Source organism: Crocuta crocuta, unplaced genomic scaffold (genome assembly GCF_008692635.1).
Source record: "Crocuta crocuta isolate KB4526 unplaced genomic scaffold, BGI_CrCroc_1.0 scaffold3, whole genome shotgun sequence".
Classification (NCBI taxonomy): Eukaryota; Metazoa; Chordata; class Mammalia; order Carnivora; family Hyaenidae; genus Crocuta; species Crocuta crocuta.
Window position 1 is genome coordinate 12,362,591 of NW_027529934.1, and position 17,373 is coordinate 12,379,963.

A 17,373-nucleotide genomic window follows, 5' to 3' on the forward strand; every position below is an offset into this window, starting at 1 on the left:
GGTCATGATCTCACAGTTTGTGGGTTCGAGCCCCATGTCGGGCTCTGTGCTGACAGCTAGCTCAGAGCCTAGAGCCTAATCAGATTCTGTGTCTCCCTCTCTCTCTGACCCTCCCCTGTTCGCGCTGTCTCTCTCTCTCAGGAATAAATAAAACATTAAAAAATTAAAAATAAAATAAAGCAGCCAAATAGGAGAGTCCATTTCTATAAAGTTGTTGATATGCAACTGTGGAAAGGAAACACTACTCTGTAGTAACAAAAAGAATATTGGTGGCCTGGTGAGGTGTTGCTGGGGGAGGTTGAATGGCAAGAGAAGAACAGAACTGGCTTAGAAGATGAAAACTGTCTCTAGCTTGACTTGGTCTGTGACTACACAGATGTACACATTTCTCAAATCACTGGCCTACACACTAATATGTGTGAATCTTACTGTATATAATTCATACCTATATGGAGATGATTTTTTAAATAGACACTTTTCCAAAGAATATATCCAGATGGCAAAAATACACATGAAAAGATGTTCAATATCGCTCATCATCAGAGAAATACAGATCAAAACCACAATGAGATACCACCTCACACCCATCAGAATGGCTAAAATTAACAATTCAGAAAACAACAGATGTTGATGAGGGTGTGGAGAAAGGGTAACCTTATTGCAACGTTGGTGGGAATGCAAACTGGGAAAGCCACCCTAGGAAATGGTGTGGAGTTTCCTCAAAAAAATTAAAAATAGAATTACTCTATGACCCAGCAAGTACCCTACTAAGAATTTATCCAAAGGATACAAAAATGCTGGGCACATGCACCCCAATGTTTATAGCAGTACTATCAACACTAACCAAAGTATGGAAAGAGCCCAAATGTCTATCAACTGATAAATAGATTAAGAAGATGTGGTGTGTGTGTATATATATATATATATATACACATATATATATACACACACCAATATATATATATACACATATATATATATACACACACCAATATACAATGGAATACTAACCAGCAATGAAGAAGAATGAAATTTTGCCATTTGCAACAACGTGGATGGAATTGGAGGGTATTATGCTAAGTGAAATAAGTCAGTCAAATCAGATATATGAATTCACTCATATGTGGAATTTGAGAAAGCTAACAGATGAACATAGGGGAAGGGAAGGAAAAAAAGATAAAAAGAGAGGAGGAGGCAAATCATAAGAGACTCTTAAATACAGAGAACAAATTGAGGGTTGATGGTGGGGGAGTGGGGGTTGTTAAATGGGTGATGGGCATGAAGGAGGGCACTTATTGGGATGGGCACTGGGTATTATATGGAAAGGGTGAGCCATTGGATCCTACCCCCGAAGCCAAGACCAAACTGTTATGTTAACTAACTTCAGAATAAAATAATATTAATAAAAAGAGCACTTGGAAATTAAACATATAGTTATCAAAATTTTTAAGTGATTAAGTTACTAGAAAAAAAAAAGCCAGGGGCACCTGAGTGGCTCAGTGGGTTAAGCGTCGGACATCGGCTCAGGTCATCACCCTCCATGAGTTTGAGCCCTGTGTTGGCCTGAAGCAGGCCTGAAGCCTGCTTTGATTTCTGCCCCCCACCCCTCTCTCTCTGTTCCTCCCTTGCTCATGCCCTGTCTCAAAATAAATAAACATTAAAAAAACTTTTTTAAGTAAAAAAATAAAAAAGTTTAAGAAGCCAAAACAATCTTCCTGAATTAAAAAATAAAAAGTGAAAATAAATGGAATTATGAGAAAAATATGCTTTGAAGAAAATTAAGCTAAATAACAAGAAACTCCAGACAAGAAAGAGCAGAAAATATTAAGAGATAAAAACAAAAATAGTGAGACAGGGAAACTGAAGAACTCCCTAAAAATCTGCTTTTTGTTCCTTTTCCTGTTTCTATTCCTGCTAGAATAGAAGCGTCCCCACCCCATTTTACACATAGAAATAGCAATATGTCCTCGTAGAGACAAGGAATTAATGATTTCTCTAGAACAGGTAACATCCAAGGAAAGACCAGGTGAGAATGACCAGATGAAGCTATCATATGCATAGTCAAGACCACTGATGCTAGACATCTCCAAGGCCCTTTGGCTCCAAGGAATAATGCCGCCCTCCCCACCCCATCCCTGTCATTGTTCTAGCCAGTTCCTGAATGCATGAGGGGACACTCATACCAGACCCCCATCCTCAATAAAAAGCCCTAGACCCCAAAGACAAGACTCATGCTCCTTTCCTTTCTGACTCTCCCAGACACTGTCTGTATCCAGTCTCTATATCTCCAGTAAACTCTGCTTTCACCTCCTGCTGGCTGGTGTTTGATTTCCATCTTACATAAAGCCAACAATCTTGACTCATCCTGCAGGACTCCCTCTGGGTCACCAGACCTGGCCTGCCAGCATCAATAGCACAAAGAATGAGTAACATCAGCAAGATGGTGGATAAAATATTTCTCACAATATCCTCCCCTAACAACTAGCTGGTATCTATTTACAGACAAAAGTGCCTTTGTGGGAGACGCGGGATCCAGTTAGGACACTGTGAAACCCCAGTGCAGTCCAAGAACAAGGAGGGGTGTTTTGAGAAAACGGGCCCGCACCCGGGGGGCTGAGTGCCAACTGTGGTCCTGGCTAGAGACACAGAAACAGCTGCATAGCCTTGAGGACTGGGCTACGGCCCCATTTGGCTTTGACTCTGTGACCAGCACCATCTGCCAAGGGACCTGGGAGGAGTCCCACCCACGCATGTGGATAGTAATGGGTACACAGACCTCATTCCCGGCTCTGGACCCTGCAGCAGCCTGTGGACCAGCACCAGCCCCTCTCAGCCACAGTCTAGGAGGCGCTGGAGAATGCTGATTTAAACAATCACCCATAGGGAAGAAAGCCTTTGAAGAAGTCCAATAGTCCAGCAGAGAAGTTCCAGTACATCCTTGAGGCAAAAGATCCAAGACAGGCTGCTTTGGAGAGGGTCAGTTTGGCTTTACTATTGATACTTCTGCCTCAGGGGCCAAGAGAGAGCTTCTCGGTGCATAATTCCCCCCTCAGGTGACAGTGAGGGCATGTGAATGAGTACATGGCTTCCCAGTTGTGTGAGAGGTGGCCAAGGAGGCCCATTTCTCTCTTGCTGCCTCCAAATTACGGGTCCATGAGCTGTGCAGTCTGGATCAGGGAGCAGCTGAGAGAACAGCAGCGAGTGCTTGGAATGAAATATGTCAAAGACACCTAGTGAAATTTTTTCTACTCTTTTACTTTGAGCCAAACTATCTTTTCAAGCTTGAAGTGAATTTCTTGTAGATGGCATATAGTTGGGTCCTGTTTATGTGTCCACCCTGCCATTGTCTTGAAGTATTTAGACCACTGACATTTAAAGCTGTTATTTTTATATTAAAGCCTATGTCAGCCATTTTATTTTTTGGTGTGTGTGTGTGTGTGTGTGTGCGCGCGCGCGCGCCATGTGTATGTTTTCTCTGTTTCACATTCCTATGTCTTTTTCTTGCCTTCCCTATGGGTTTATTCAACATTTTAAAATAATTTCGGTAATGTCTGTATTGTTGACTATATCTCTTTGCATGTCTTCATAGTAGTAATCTAAGCATTAACACAGACATATAAATGTCTATATTAATATACTGATACATTACCACTTCAAGTAAAACATGGAAGTCTAACTTCCATTTGGCTTTCCCCACATCTTAAACTTTACATACAATAATTATGTCTTTTTTATACGACATTTTTGCATTAGTCTTTTTCAATCAGGGGACAGAAACCAATCTATCTATTTCTACCAGTGAAAATTAAATACAGATAATTCATTGCAAAGGTGTAGAAAGATCTACAAGACCAAATGGGAAAAAGAAGAAGCTGGGGCATATAAAGAGAAAGAAATAGAATATCAAAAAGCAAAAGATACTATTGCTTTCAAGATGGCACCCAAAACTTGCACCCATTGCTCTGTTGGTGGGAAGAGTTTCACAGTTACTTCTGGCTCTAGTAAAGAACAGGGACAAATTAGCAGGACTTCCAAAACCAGTATGCCCTCTGGATCACCCAATCACTACTTGGATTATATTATACAAACACATCTGTTTTGAGCCAAAATATTCTTCCTTGTTTCTGATTTCCTACTACTGCTTCTATGGGAAAAACTCAATAAAAGCCAACAGACAGAGAAGAGTAGGAAATGTACTTGATGTTCTAAATCTTAAGAATACACAGCAGTGTACAGAAATTTGGATGTGGTTCTTAATGACATCAATTAAATAAACACAGCCCACCACTGTCCACAATAACAATAATGATAGTTCCACATAACATTATTTATATTTGCTTTCCTATAATGAAGATGACTTTGTTCTCTTCTATAAATGGGAATCAAAACTTCCAAGAATCATCCTATTGGTATTTGGTGGTGTTATTACCTTACTTTAGTCACAACGCCACAGAGGTATTTTGTATCTTAACAGCTAAGTCATTTCCGTTCACAAAAACTTAAGGTCAAGGAAGAGAAAACAGTTTAAAATATACAAATAAACCTAAAAGAATCAAAACAGAAAGTATAGTGCTGCAGTCCTCATTTAAGTTATTGATCATTAGGCTGTGGTTGATATTATAAATCTTTTTCTACACCCCATATGTTTCCTTCCTCTTCGGCCAGCATCTAAACTAGTCCAGATCCTCTACCTGATGGAGCTAACCAAAACTTCATTTCCAAATTGTGAGAGTCCTCACATTTAGTAGGTTGCAGATGTCTTCTTTGAACCTTATTGATCCTCAGAGAAGTGTGAAGGAAAAGCCTCAGAATTTTCTGGATTCAAATATAATTTCCCTGCTCCCATCACGTGGTACTTAACAACAACCCTGTCGCAATGCAATTCAATATCCCCAGCCTGTGTACATAATCCACTTCTATGCCTGTTAGTTCAATGACATACAAGGCCCAAGATAACAGATTTACCATCAACTCCCAGTAAAAGGAAATACTGATTTGTCCGTAGGGAAAGCATTGTATCTTATGGCCTACCTTCGAAACTAGCAGAGCACCAAGTTGCAAGCCGGGGGAAAGAATGTTATTAGTGAGTAAGCATCTTAATAGATGCAGATCAAGTCATAATCGAATACAATTCGACACAAATTCTTGGTCCAAAAAGAAAATACAATAAACAAAATTCTTGCGAACACCAATAGAAGGAAATTTCTTTTTTTTTAATTTTTAAATGTTTTATTTATTTTTGAGAGAGAGATAAGAGACAGCGTGAGCAGGGGAGGGTCAGAGAGAGAGGGAGATGAGGCACCTGGGTGGCTTAGTCGGTTAAGCATCCGACTTTCGCTTAGGTCATGATCTTGCGGTTCGTGGGTTCGAGCCCCATGTCGGGCTCTGTGCTGACTGCCAGCTCAGAGCCTGGAGCCTGTTTCAGAGTCTGTGACTCCCTCTCTCTCTGACCGTCCCCTGCTCACGCTGTCTCTCTCTCTCTCTCCTAGAAATAAATAAAACATTAAAAAAAAAAGAGAGAGAGAGAGAGACATAGAATTCGCAACAGGCTCCAGGCTAGCCATCAGCACAGAGCCCGACACGGGGCTGGAACCCACGAACAGTGAGATCATGACCGGACCAAAGTCGGACGCTTAACCGACTGAGCCACTCAGGAAGTTTCTTTAAGCAAATGAAACAGAGCTGTGAGATACTCGGCTGCCAATATACTACACTCCCAATTTACTTGCAACACTGTTAACAGTTGTGATATTGTGATTTATAATAAGAAGTCCATATTTAGTCTTTGTTCCCATTTCTGGTACAGAGCTCTTAAAATGCTTGGAATTTCTTAAGTGATGAGTGTGATAAAACTGTCTTTAGTTAAGTTAATGAGGTGACTTTTAGAAAACACCAAGGATTGAAGCTGGTTGCCAGCCCTGTTTGTGGAGAGTTAGAATTTTCAGTCCCCTGACCTCCAGAGGTTGGATCTATTGCCAATGGCCAATGATTTAAGCCTTACAAGAAACGATAAAAGGAGTTTCTCAATTTAAAACAAAGTATTTTTTCTAATTTCTTTTTAAGGAAGTGGGGCACCTGGATGGCTCAGTCAGTTAAGCAGCTGACTTCTGCTCAGGTCATGATCTCATAGTTTCTGGGTTTGAGCCCTATGCCTGGAGCCTGCTTCGGATCTGTCTCTGCCCCTCCCCAACTTGTGCATGCTCTTGCGCTCTCTCTCTCAAGATAAATAAACATTAAAAAAAAATGGGGGGGAGGGGTGCCTGGGTGGCTCAGCAGGTTAAGGGCCTAACTTCGGCTCAGGTCATGGTCTCACAGTTCGTGGGTTCAAGTCCCACAACGAGCTCTGTGCTGACAGCTTGGAACCTGGAGCCTGCTTCAGATTCTGTGTTTCCCTCTCTCTCTCTGCCCTTCCCCTGCTCACACGTGCTCACTCTCTTTCTCTCTCTCTCAAAATTAAATAAACATTAAAAGAGTTTTTAATTTTAAAAAAAGTTATCTTTCACCTTAACATGAAAACATAGAAATGAAAAACACACTACAAGGTAAGTATAATCAGATTCAAAATACTCTAAAACTGTAATATGGTGGTGTGTTAACCACTTAATTCTAATGTAAAAGCTGAAGGACCAAAGAAATATACCTTTGGTATACCTTCAATAGCTTAATGGATACAGAATATAAAAACAAATTGTGACATGAGGGGCACCTGGGTGGCTTAGTCAGTTAAGCGTCCAACTTTGGCTCAGGTCATGATCTCATGGTTCGTGGGTTCAAGCCCCACATTGGGCTCTGTGCTGGCAGCTCGGAGTCTGGAGCCTGTTTGAGATTCTGTTTCTCTCTCTCTCTCTCTCTCTCTGCCCATACCCTGCTCACAGTCTGTCTCTCTCTGTCTCAAAAATAAATAAACATTTAAAAAGATTAAAAATAAAAAAATAAAATAAATTGTGACATGAAAAACATAATATTGGGGTGAGTAAAGAGTAGAATTTTATACACAATAGAAACTAAATTGTTGTTAGCATAAAATACAGTGTTATATCTCTAAGACATTTGAAGCAGGCCTCATGGTAACCACAAACCAAAAACCTACAGTAGATACACAAAAGATAAAGAGAAGGAATTCAAAAGATACTAAGATGAAAAATTATCAATCCACAGAAGACACTATGAGAGGAAGAAAGGAATAAGGGATGTGCAAACCACCCCAAAATAATTAATAAGATGATATTAGTAAATCCTTACCTATAAATGATTAATTATACATGGGTTAATTTTCCAATCAAAAGACACAGAGTGGCTGAATGGATGAAAGAACAAACAAACAAACCATAACAATATACTGCCTACAGGAGACCCGTTTCAGCTTTATCAATACACATAGAATCAAGGTGTAGGGATGGAAGAAGATATTCTAGTCAAGTGAAATCCAAAAACAAGCAATTGTATCTATACTTATATCAGATAATACAGACTTTAAGTTAAAAACATGAGAGAGGCGCGTGGGTGGCTCCGTTGGTTGAGTGCCTGACTTCAGCTTAGGTCACAATCTCATGGTTTGTGAGTTCAAGCTCTGCATCGGGCTCTCTGCTGTCGGCACAGAGCCTGCTTTGGATCCTCTGTCCCCTTCTTTCTCTGCCCCTCCCCTGCTCATTCTCTCTCTCTCTCTCTCTCTCTCTCTCTCTCAAAATAAATAAATAAACTTAAGAAAAAGTACAGGAAACAATGCAGGTCATCACATAATAAAAATGAGGTCAACTCATCAAGAAGATATACAATAGTAAATATATATGCACCCAAAATGGTAGCACCTCAATACATAAAGCATTACAAACAAATCTGAAGGGAGATATACTCCATACAGTAATAGCAGGGCACATCAGTAGTGCATTATCAACAATGGATAGATAATCCAGATTGATTGAAAGTCAATAAGGAAACATTGGAGTTACACTACATTTTAGACCAGATGGAATTTATAAACAAACAGAGAGCATTTTATTCAACAGCAACAGAATACACATTCTCCTCAGTTCACATGTACATTCTATAGGATGGATCACAGGATAGAATGTAAGCTATTATTCATAATAAGTAAGGAAAACTACTCATGGGCTTTCATCTGAATCTTTTTTCCTTATTTGTCTCTTGGAGGGGGGTTAGTCTTTGATCTTCCATATACATTTTAAATCAACTTATAAAATTCCTTTTATTAACTTTTTTTATTTAGAATTACCTTTAAAATTCATAATTTATGAAAAATTTATAGCTTTATGATGTTGTGCCTTCCTATTCCTGAACATAGTATATTTCTAAATATAATAGGTCTTTTTGAATACTTACTAATTGTCCTCTACTGTATATGTTAGGGAAATTTTTAGTTTGTGTGAGCTCTGTTTCTTGTAGATTACATGGTTATTTGAGCTCTAAGAATGTTCTTTTTACCTTTGGTGAATTGAAATTTCATAAAACAATATTACATATTAGCTTAAAATTTAGAATGAACTTTACTGATGATCTTTGACTTTCCTTGTGCTATTTTTTAAAGAATTTAATGTTAAGATTTATTTTTGAGCTTTATTGAGGTATAACAGACATATAATATTGTGTAAGTGTCGTTCTGAGAAATACCTTTTATATCAACACCTAATGTGTTTTTTTGGCTTTAGAAGTACATTGCTTTGTAGATGACATATAAATAAACACATCCTCTAGCGCTGCATTAAAATGTAGGTGATACTTTGGAATGTAATAAAAATTACTCATAAAAACTGATGCTCCAAAGTGTGCACCCTGGTTGAATCCATCTTGATAAAATTAAAAAGAATTTGGGGCGCCTGGGTGGCTCAGTCGGTTAAGCATCTGACTTCAGCTCAGGCCATGATCTTGCAGTTTGTGAGTTCAAGCCCGTATCAGGCTCTGTGCTTTCAGCTTGGAGGCTGGAGCCTACTTAAGATTATGTGTCTCCCCCTGTGCCTCTTCCTTGCTTGTGCTCTGTTTCTCTGTCTCAAAAATAAATAAACATTTTTTAAAAAAAGAATTAAAATAAAATACACTTTCTAGGACTATATGCAGAGGCAAGCACAGTGTGCAGAGAGAAAGCAAGGAAATAATGACTAGGAGATACTGGTTGGTGTTTAGTCCAGGTGAAGGGGGGACAAAGTGATTCATGAGTCACCATACAATTAGCTGTAGGGGAATTTTTGTAAGGGTTCTAGCTTTCACTTTGGCTAATTTGTTTAAGGGAGTTTACACATTTATTGATAGTTATTAACTTCATGTTTTTAAAAATCAGAAATCAGGCACACAAATGACACAAACATGATGAGAATGAGTCACAAACCAAAAATGATGAATCTCTATATCATTTTAATTTAAAACTGTAAATTTTATTTTATTTTTTTAAAAAGGCGTGGTTTTCTATTTCTATTAGATGGAAGACCAGGATTTCCTAAGAAGTCCGCAATTGGGAAGCACCTACCAGCTTGGAAAAATAGTACTCGCATTATCTCAAATGCATAGTTGTTCTCATAAGAAAGTAAGTTAAATCTCCAGACACCAACTACAAAAGGTAGAAACTTTTGCCTGACATACATTTACTCCCTGTTAAATGTTGTTCTTTTTTTAAGTGAAATGCTGTGGGGCATGGTTGTGGTTTTCTTTCCCTTTCCAACTTCTTTACTGTAACATGAAGGAGCATATGTTGTGTAATAAAACCATGCTACTGAATGCACAAAGATTTTTAAATCTACACAGAAGGATTCTTCCACTGTGTGGGTTATTTTCTCCTTTAGCATCTAAACATAGGTGCAACATAAATGTGTAGGATATTTAGCTCAACGGCCCCTTTTAGAAAGACTTCATTAGCTCCTAAAAGACAACTAATTTTCAACTGGAACTTGGGGTAAAGGTGTGTACAAGTTTTACATTTCACTTTCATGTCTGCATATTTCCTCTGCTATTTCTCTTATCTAGAAATATCCTCTTTTAAGAAACCTTTATTTATTTATTTTGAGAGAGAGAGAGTGCACGCACATGCGCTGGTGAGCAGGAAAGGGACAGAGAGACAGGGGGAGAGAGAATCCCAAGCACGCTCCTCACTGTCAGCATAGAGCCCACCATGGGGCTTGATCCCACAACCCTGGATTTGTAACCTGAGCCGAAATCAAGAGTCAGACGCTCAACCGACTGAGCCACTCAGCAGACACCTAGGAATCCTGGTTCCTTGTTCAGCCCAAGACCCCATCAGGCAGCAAGGGCACTTGGGGACAGACTGCCACCCATTTGCGACTGCTACTCCAGAGCAAATTTTCCAAGGGTGGTCTCACCCCACATCTATGGATATGCAAGTAGTTGGGGCCAGGCTGGAGTTTCACAGGCTTGGATGGCCAGGCTGCCCAAGGTCTACTTACAGGGTGTCTATGGAGCATGTCTAGGCTGCAAGTTCATGGGAACCAGGGATTTGGAATAAGGCAAGTGTCTGGAGACGCAGGGTTATGGGAGCAGACTCTTAGGGTTACAATGCCAAGGCATCTGTCTAATTTCAAGGCTTTCCCCAGCTGAAGACAGAGCTGGAGGGGTCTAGTCTGCCTTGCAAAGTGGGTCCACTGGGGTGGCTGAGGCACATCCCAGTAACAGACACATGGGAGCCTTGAGCACTGGGGAAGCTCCACACTTCATCTGGCGGCCAATCTTAATGGATCCAGAATTTCAACATATTAAAGCTGCCCTTTCAGAAAGATATTTGGGGCTAGGGGGTGGGGGCTGGAGGTGGGCTCCTTTCACCCTGAGTGTTTTCAGGTGGTTTGAATCTAGTGAGAGTCCCGCAGACCTGGAGTGCTCTCTGTATGCCAAGGCCAGCTGACAGGGTGTGGACAGGGCAAGACCAGGTCCCACAGGTCAAGGTGACCAAGGACCTGGAAGAGAGCAATGTCAGGCAAGGCATATCACAGAAATGGGTTAGTAGAGGTACTGGCATCTGCCTAATTCTTTTTTTTTTTAATGTTTGTTTATTTTTGAGAGAGAGAAAAAGAGAGAAAGTACATGGGGGAAAGGCAAAGAAAGAGGGAGACACAGAATCCAAAGCAGGTTCTAGGTACTGAGCTGTCAGTACAGAGCCTGATGCAGGGCTCAAACCCACAAACTGTGAGATCATGACCTGAGCCGAAGCCAGATGCTTAACCAACTGAGCCACCCAGATGCCCCTGCCTAATTCTAAGACTTCACTTACACTAATGTGTGTATTTCCCCTGAAGGCAGACTGGAGTAATCTGGACCTCTTTGCCGGGGAGAGGGAGGAAGCAGAAGGAATGGGTGAGGTATCCTATAATACTAGGCACCAAGAAGCCTTAATTACTGGAAAGCCAAACACCCCATTAGGCAGCCAGTCCAAATGGGGATAGACCATTGCCAGCTCAAAGCAGCCATCTCAGAAAGATTTTCAGGGTGTGGGCTCTCTCCACCCTGGAGGCTGGCAGGTGTTTGGGGACAGGCTTGAGCTCCATAGGCCTACAGGGCCCTAAAAGCCAAGGCCGACTCACAGGGTATGGACCATGCATGCATGGGCACACATATCAAGGTAGTCAAGGACTTGTCATGGGTAATGTAGGGGAAAGCCAGGTCACAGGAGGACATTAATAAGCATACCTGTCATCTGCCTAATCCCAAGTCTTAACCTACTCAATAGTTAGTCTAGCATGATACAAGATGATAATGCATAGAGAAATATTGGCAATAACAGCCATAATAATTGTAGATTTCCTTGAGTGGCAAGAACAAGAATTAAAAGTTTATAGGACACTATCTTCTACTGAAGCTATGAATCCACTATGCATCTTTTATCCTATCAGTAATCAATGGAATGGAATGGTCAGTACAGCACGTGCTTGCTGGCCATACTATTTTGCCTATTGCTCGCTATTGGATACCATACTCATTGTAGCTATGGATGCTCTTCTGACAGCAAAGTCAAAAGGACTCTGCAGGAATAAAAATGAGAACAATCTACATCCCTAAAATAAATCAGCCTTGAATTCTGATACTACAGCAAACATATGCTTGAAGGTGCTATGCAAGCTTGTACTCCTCGGAACTTTGTAAAAATGATCTCTATTTGGAAACATTTGTCAAGGAAGTTAAGTGAGAGGTTTAAGAAGGGTAAGCTTTGGTCATCTGGTGATTCGATATGGTACTATATTGAAGAGTTGTTTGTTATGCCTATCAAGGTAATATCAGCCATGTGATTGCTCAAACTGGTCATCAAACTATGGTATGAAAGAACATGCACCAATGGGAAAATACTCCCAAAATTTGAATGTTTATGATTAAGATTGGAAGTGATGTGGAATCAAGAAGTGGACTGATATTTTTATGAACTTAAATTTGTACTGGGAATTAATTGAGGTCTTAGTATTAATTACTGTGGAAGCGATTTGAAATTATGCAGTTGATTGTTTTGTATTGATTTGGCATGACTTAAAATCCATTCATTTATGACAAAGACCAAAAGAGCTGTTTTTAGAAGGGAAGGTTTTGTTTAATTTTTTTAACATTTATTCATTTTTGAGAGACAGAGAGAGACAGAGTGCGAACGGAAGAGGGGTAGAGAGAGAGCAGGACACAGAATCTGAAGTAGGCTCTAGGTTCCGAGCTGTCAGCACAAAGCACAACATGGGGCTTGAACTCATGAACCACAAGATCATGACCTGAGCTGAAGTCAGACGCTTAACCGACTGAGCCACTCAGGTGCCGCAAGAAGGAAAATAGTTTTAATGCAAGAAAGAAGGAAGTTGTGTCGGGATGTCATCATCTCTTCTGTCCTCACCCATAAGAACTCAGTAGCTCAGCTCATGAGGGGTCCTGTTGGGGACTCACCAACAAGAACATACGAAGCAGCCACTATTGCCAGGGGCCACGTAGACTATATATACTGACAGTATTGAGACTCTACATACGATCCAAGAGTGCTAGGTCTGGGTAAGGCTACACTTTGCTGATCTAAGATAGTTCTCTAACGGGCGCCTGGGTGGTTCAGTTAGTTAAGCATCCGGCATCAGCTCAGGTCATAATCTCATGGTTCGTGGGTTCGAGCCCCACGTCGGGCTCTGTGCTGACAGCTAGCTCAGAGCCTAGAGGCTGTTTCAAATTCTGTGTCTCCCTCTCTCTCTGACACTCCCTTGCTCATGCTGTCTGTCTCTGTCTCTCTCTCTTTCAGAAATAAATAAAACATAAAAAAAAAATAAGATAGTTCTCTGAGTCCTTGGGGCAATTAGCTCCTGCAGCAGAAAGGGTGACTCTTTTACAGTGAGTGGAGAAAGATATGCAACCAACCCTTTAAGGACATCTTCTGCCCATAAATACCAGTGCCATCATTCCCTCCCAATGTGCCCTAGAACATAGGACTCTTACTTTTGCAATGTCAGCTCTCAGTTGGTTAAGCCATGGATTTCCCAAATACCAACTCGTATAGAAGCGCACACCAACTAAATTTAGGACTTATTCCTTCCATCTCCCCCTGGCTGGACGATAGCGACTAATCTAACATTGCTCTAGAGTATGTTATTTCTTAATTGGCATATTCAAAGACATTATGCTGTATGCTATTGGCTTGTGAAATTCTCACAGGGAACCAGTGTAAGTACATCACTGGCAAAAACAAATTGGTCTATGAACATTATTTTCTCGCAAAATACAACAGCTTTCAGGGCGAATATGTGCACTTGCATAGGTTAAGGCTTGGAAGTAGGCAGATTTCAGGTACCCCCACTAGCCTGGTCCTGCATCCTGGCCTTGCCCAGCATCTGCCCTGTTCTAAGTCCCTGAGCCGGACCACCTGACATGAGCAGTCCGTACCCTATCAGCCACCCTTAGCCAGATGGGATCCTCCAAGCTCTTGAAGGTAGGCCCCTTCCCCAACAGCCAACATTGCCTCAAGGGTAGAGGGAGTCCATCCCTGAAAATCACTGTGAGGCAGCCATTAAATGGGCATCCATCAGTCCCCATGCGTACTCACCATTTGCTGGGGTCCCAGGCTTCTGAAGCCAGCAAGCCTCCCAGATGTCTCTTACTGGAGGGTACAAAAGCCAGCCTGCCCAATCCAAGCCTGGGAAGGCAGTCCAAATTCTTCCAGCTCTGCCTTCAAAGAGAATATGCACATTTGTGTAGGTCAGGGCTTGGGATTAGGCAGATGCCAGGCAGCCCCTGTGATCCCCACTGTGACTGGCCTTCCCTAGACATTGCCCTATTCCAGGTCTCTGGCTACCTTGACCTGCAATTTCCAGGCATGCCTAAGTCTGCGCTTTGTCAGCTGGGGTCCCCACAGGACTGTGGAGGTTAAGACCCTTCCCAACTACCTGCTTAATCTCCAGGTTAAAGAGACCTGAACTTAAAATCTTTGAGGCAGCAGCTTTACACGCGCAACTCTCAGCCCTCAATTTGGACTGGCTGCCTGATGGGGTCTGGGCTTCCAGAAGGCTGTTATTAGAAGATACCCTGGCCAGCTCTCCCCACACTTCCCCAGCAAAGCCGTTCATATTTCTTCAACTCTACTTCAGCAGGAATATGCGCACTTGTGCAAGTGGATGCTTAGAAGTAGTAAGATACCAGATACTCCCGGTAGAATGCTCCTGGGACCTGACATTGCCTTGCTCTGGTCCCCAGCTACCCTAATCGTGAAGCACAAGCCTGTGTACTCTGCCCCATGTCAGCTGGCCTTGGGCTGCAGGGCCACCCCAGGGCTTAGAGCTCTGGCTGAACCCCAACCTTCTAAATGACCTCAGGGTAGGAGAGCCCACCCTCTGAAAATCTGCCTGAGGAGCTGCCTAATGCCAGCCACCTGATAGAGTACAGAACTTCTCGCAATCAAGGTTCCAGGTGCTCATTATTGCAGGATACCCCAGGCAGCCCACCTGGCCCACTACTGGTAAAACAATCCAGAATCTTGCACCTTCAGGAGGAATATGTGTACTTGTGTAGGTTAGGGTTTGGAATTAAGCAGCTACTGGGGATTCCCAAGAACCTATTCCTGTGACCCACCCTCTCCCATCCCTTGCCCTTTCCCGGGTGTATGCTTAGCCTCACCTGCCAGGCCTGCACACGTCCACATGCACCTGACTTGTTGGCCTTGGGCAGTGGGGGCCCTCAAAGCCTGTGGAAGCCAGCCCTGTCTACAAACATCTGTGTAGATGCCAGGATTGAAGCGTCTTCATGTAAGCAAAGCAGGTACCAGCAAGATGAGCCATTTTCTTTCATTTGTAGTTTGAATGTCTGTGTTAGTTTTTTGAGCACCACACAGAAGGGCACAAAGATGGTCTATATACAAGCTGTTGCGGCATCTTCCCTGAAGTTTACATCAAGTCATTCATATTCAGTTTGCAGGGCTTCAAAGAAAAAGGAACTTTGAGTTCTCAATTATTCCAAGTCCAAAGAACAGGAGAAATTTGAAAATGTTAGTGTGAAGAGTTGTAGCCAGAAATTGGAGGAAAACCATAGTTTTTCCTTTGTGAAGTTACCCTCCTTTTCAGAGGTAGCCAAATTAAAACGAATTTGTTGGTAAAAATTAGTTTTAGTAACTTGGTCTACTTATTTCCATAAGAGTAGCAAGAGCAGGAATTGATCATGTAGGCTTTTTATTTATTTTTTATTTGCTTTAAATGTACTATTTTTTAAAGTTTATTTATTTTGAGAAAGAGCAAGTCAGGGAGGGGCAGAGAGAGAGGGAGAGAATCCTAAGCAGGCTCCTCATTGCCAGTGCCGAGCCCAACACAGGGCTTGAACCCACAAACTGTGAGATCATGACCTGATCCAAAGTCAGATGTTTAACCGACTGAGCCATCCAGCCACCCCTATCATATGGGCTTTTTAAAATCTTCTCTACTGGAACTTTTCATAAGGAAACTTATGGTTGATCCTCTTGAGGCTGAGCCAAATGGTTGCCAGAGTGTCCCGTCAAATACCTATGCATTTGAGTTCCTTCTTCTCTTCTCAAGGTCTCCAAAATATCCTCAGTCTTGCACCTGCCAGGAAATGATCTTTACTTACCTGGTAAGGCTGCTATAAGCAAGGCAATGGGCTATTTTTCCAGGGGCTTTCTTGGCTCAATAAAGTGAACTCTAGTTTCTTAAGTCCTTCTAGTCATATCTGAGTCCATGCATGTTTCATTCAAATATGATATTCTAATCAAAGCCTTGGTAATATAACCAATATCTCCAATTGTGTCCTGTTGCAAGGAAAACAGATTCTTACTGAACATATGCAAATAAATATACTGCCATGAAAATATAAGAATACTTACTGAGCATTTCCAAATTCTGGAGGGCTCTGGTAGAGAGAAAAAGATAAATGGTTCAATTCTGCTTACAAAGGTGTAATTTACCAAACTGCTATAAATCAGTTAGCGTAACAGAAAAAGTTCCCTTAAATCTAAAAAAAAAATTAATCAGCAACATTTCAAACAAAAAGGCATAAAAATTAAAATTATCATCCTCAGTTTTCGGTCCCAAATAATTAAGTCTTGTTTTGCTTGATCCTGTTTTTCCATTTGTTCTGGAAATTTTTACCCACTTCAGTTTTACGACCTTCCAGTTATAAGAACTCTGTATTCTTGAGTCTTTTTCATGACTCTCCTTGAAGGTGAAGCATTTTTGCAGGAATACTTTTACAAAATCATCCAGGTAACAGTCTGTAAATGATTTTAGAAGACTTCAAAATGGCCATGGTTAAAGATCTGATTCAAGCTCATTACAGTGCATTTGACAAGGAAATTTGATTACTTCTGTGAAACACTTTAAGATAATAAGTAGAATTATAGGTGATAACAAACCAAGACATAGCAAGATTTTTAGGAATTTCATGCAGTTTCTAGAACACTTATTTCAACAACATGTGTCTATACAAATATAACCAAAGAAGGTTTATCACTTATTTGACAATGCTTCCCATGTAATTTAACACACCCAATAAGCCTCATTAGTTTAATATCTCTCTTTTGTGAGGAGAATAAGTCCTTTCAAATGGGACTCTCGAGAAGACCTCAACATTTGTGTTCAAAATTCTTCATTTTATTTACTTATTATTTTAAAGACTTCATTTTAGAATTTGATTTGGGAAGTGTATCAAAAAATATCAAAAACATTTTATTAAATTGGATCACAGATCATTAAGAAACAATAATTATCTACTTAACCAAAGTGACAATAAAAGATTTCAAAGGCAAGTACACATTTGTGAGCAAAACTTAGGTCTTTTAATATTAAGATGACTTGGGTTTCTTAAGTAATCAAAGATCTTACGATAAGGAGATCATGAAGTGCAGGAGATTATTTTCATATACATTCTTTTTTTTCTAGGCAGGTAACGTTAAGTGTAAGATTTTTTTTA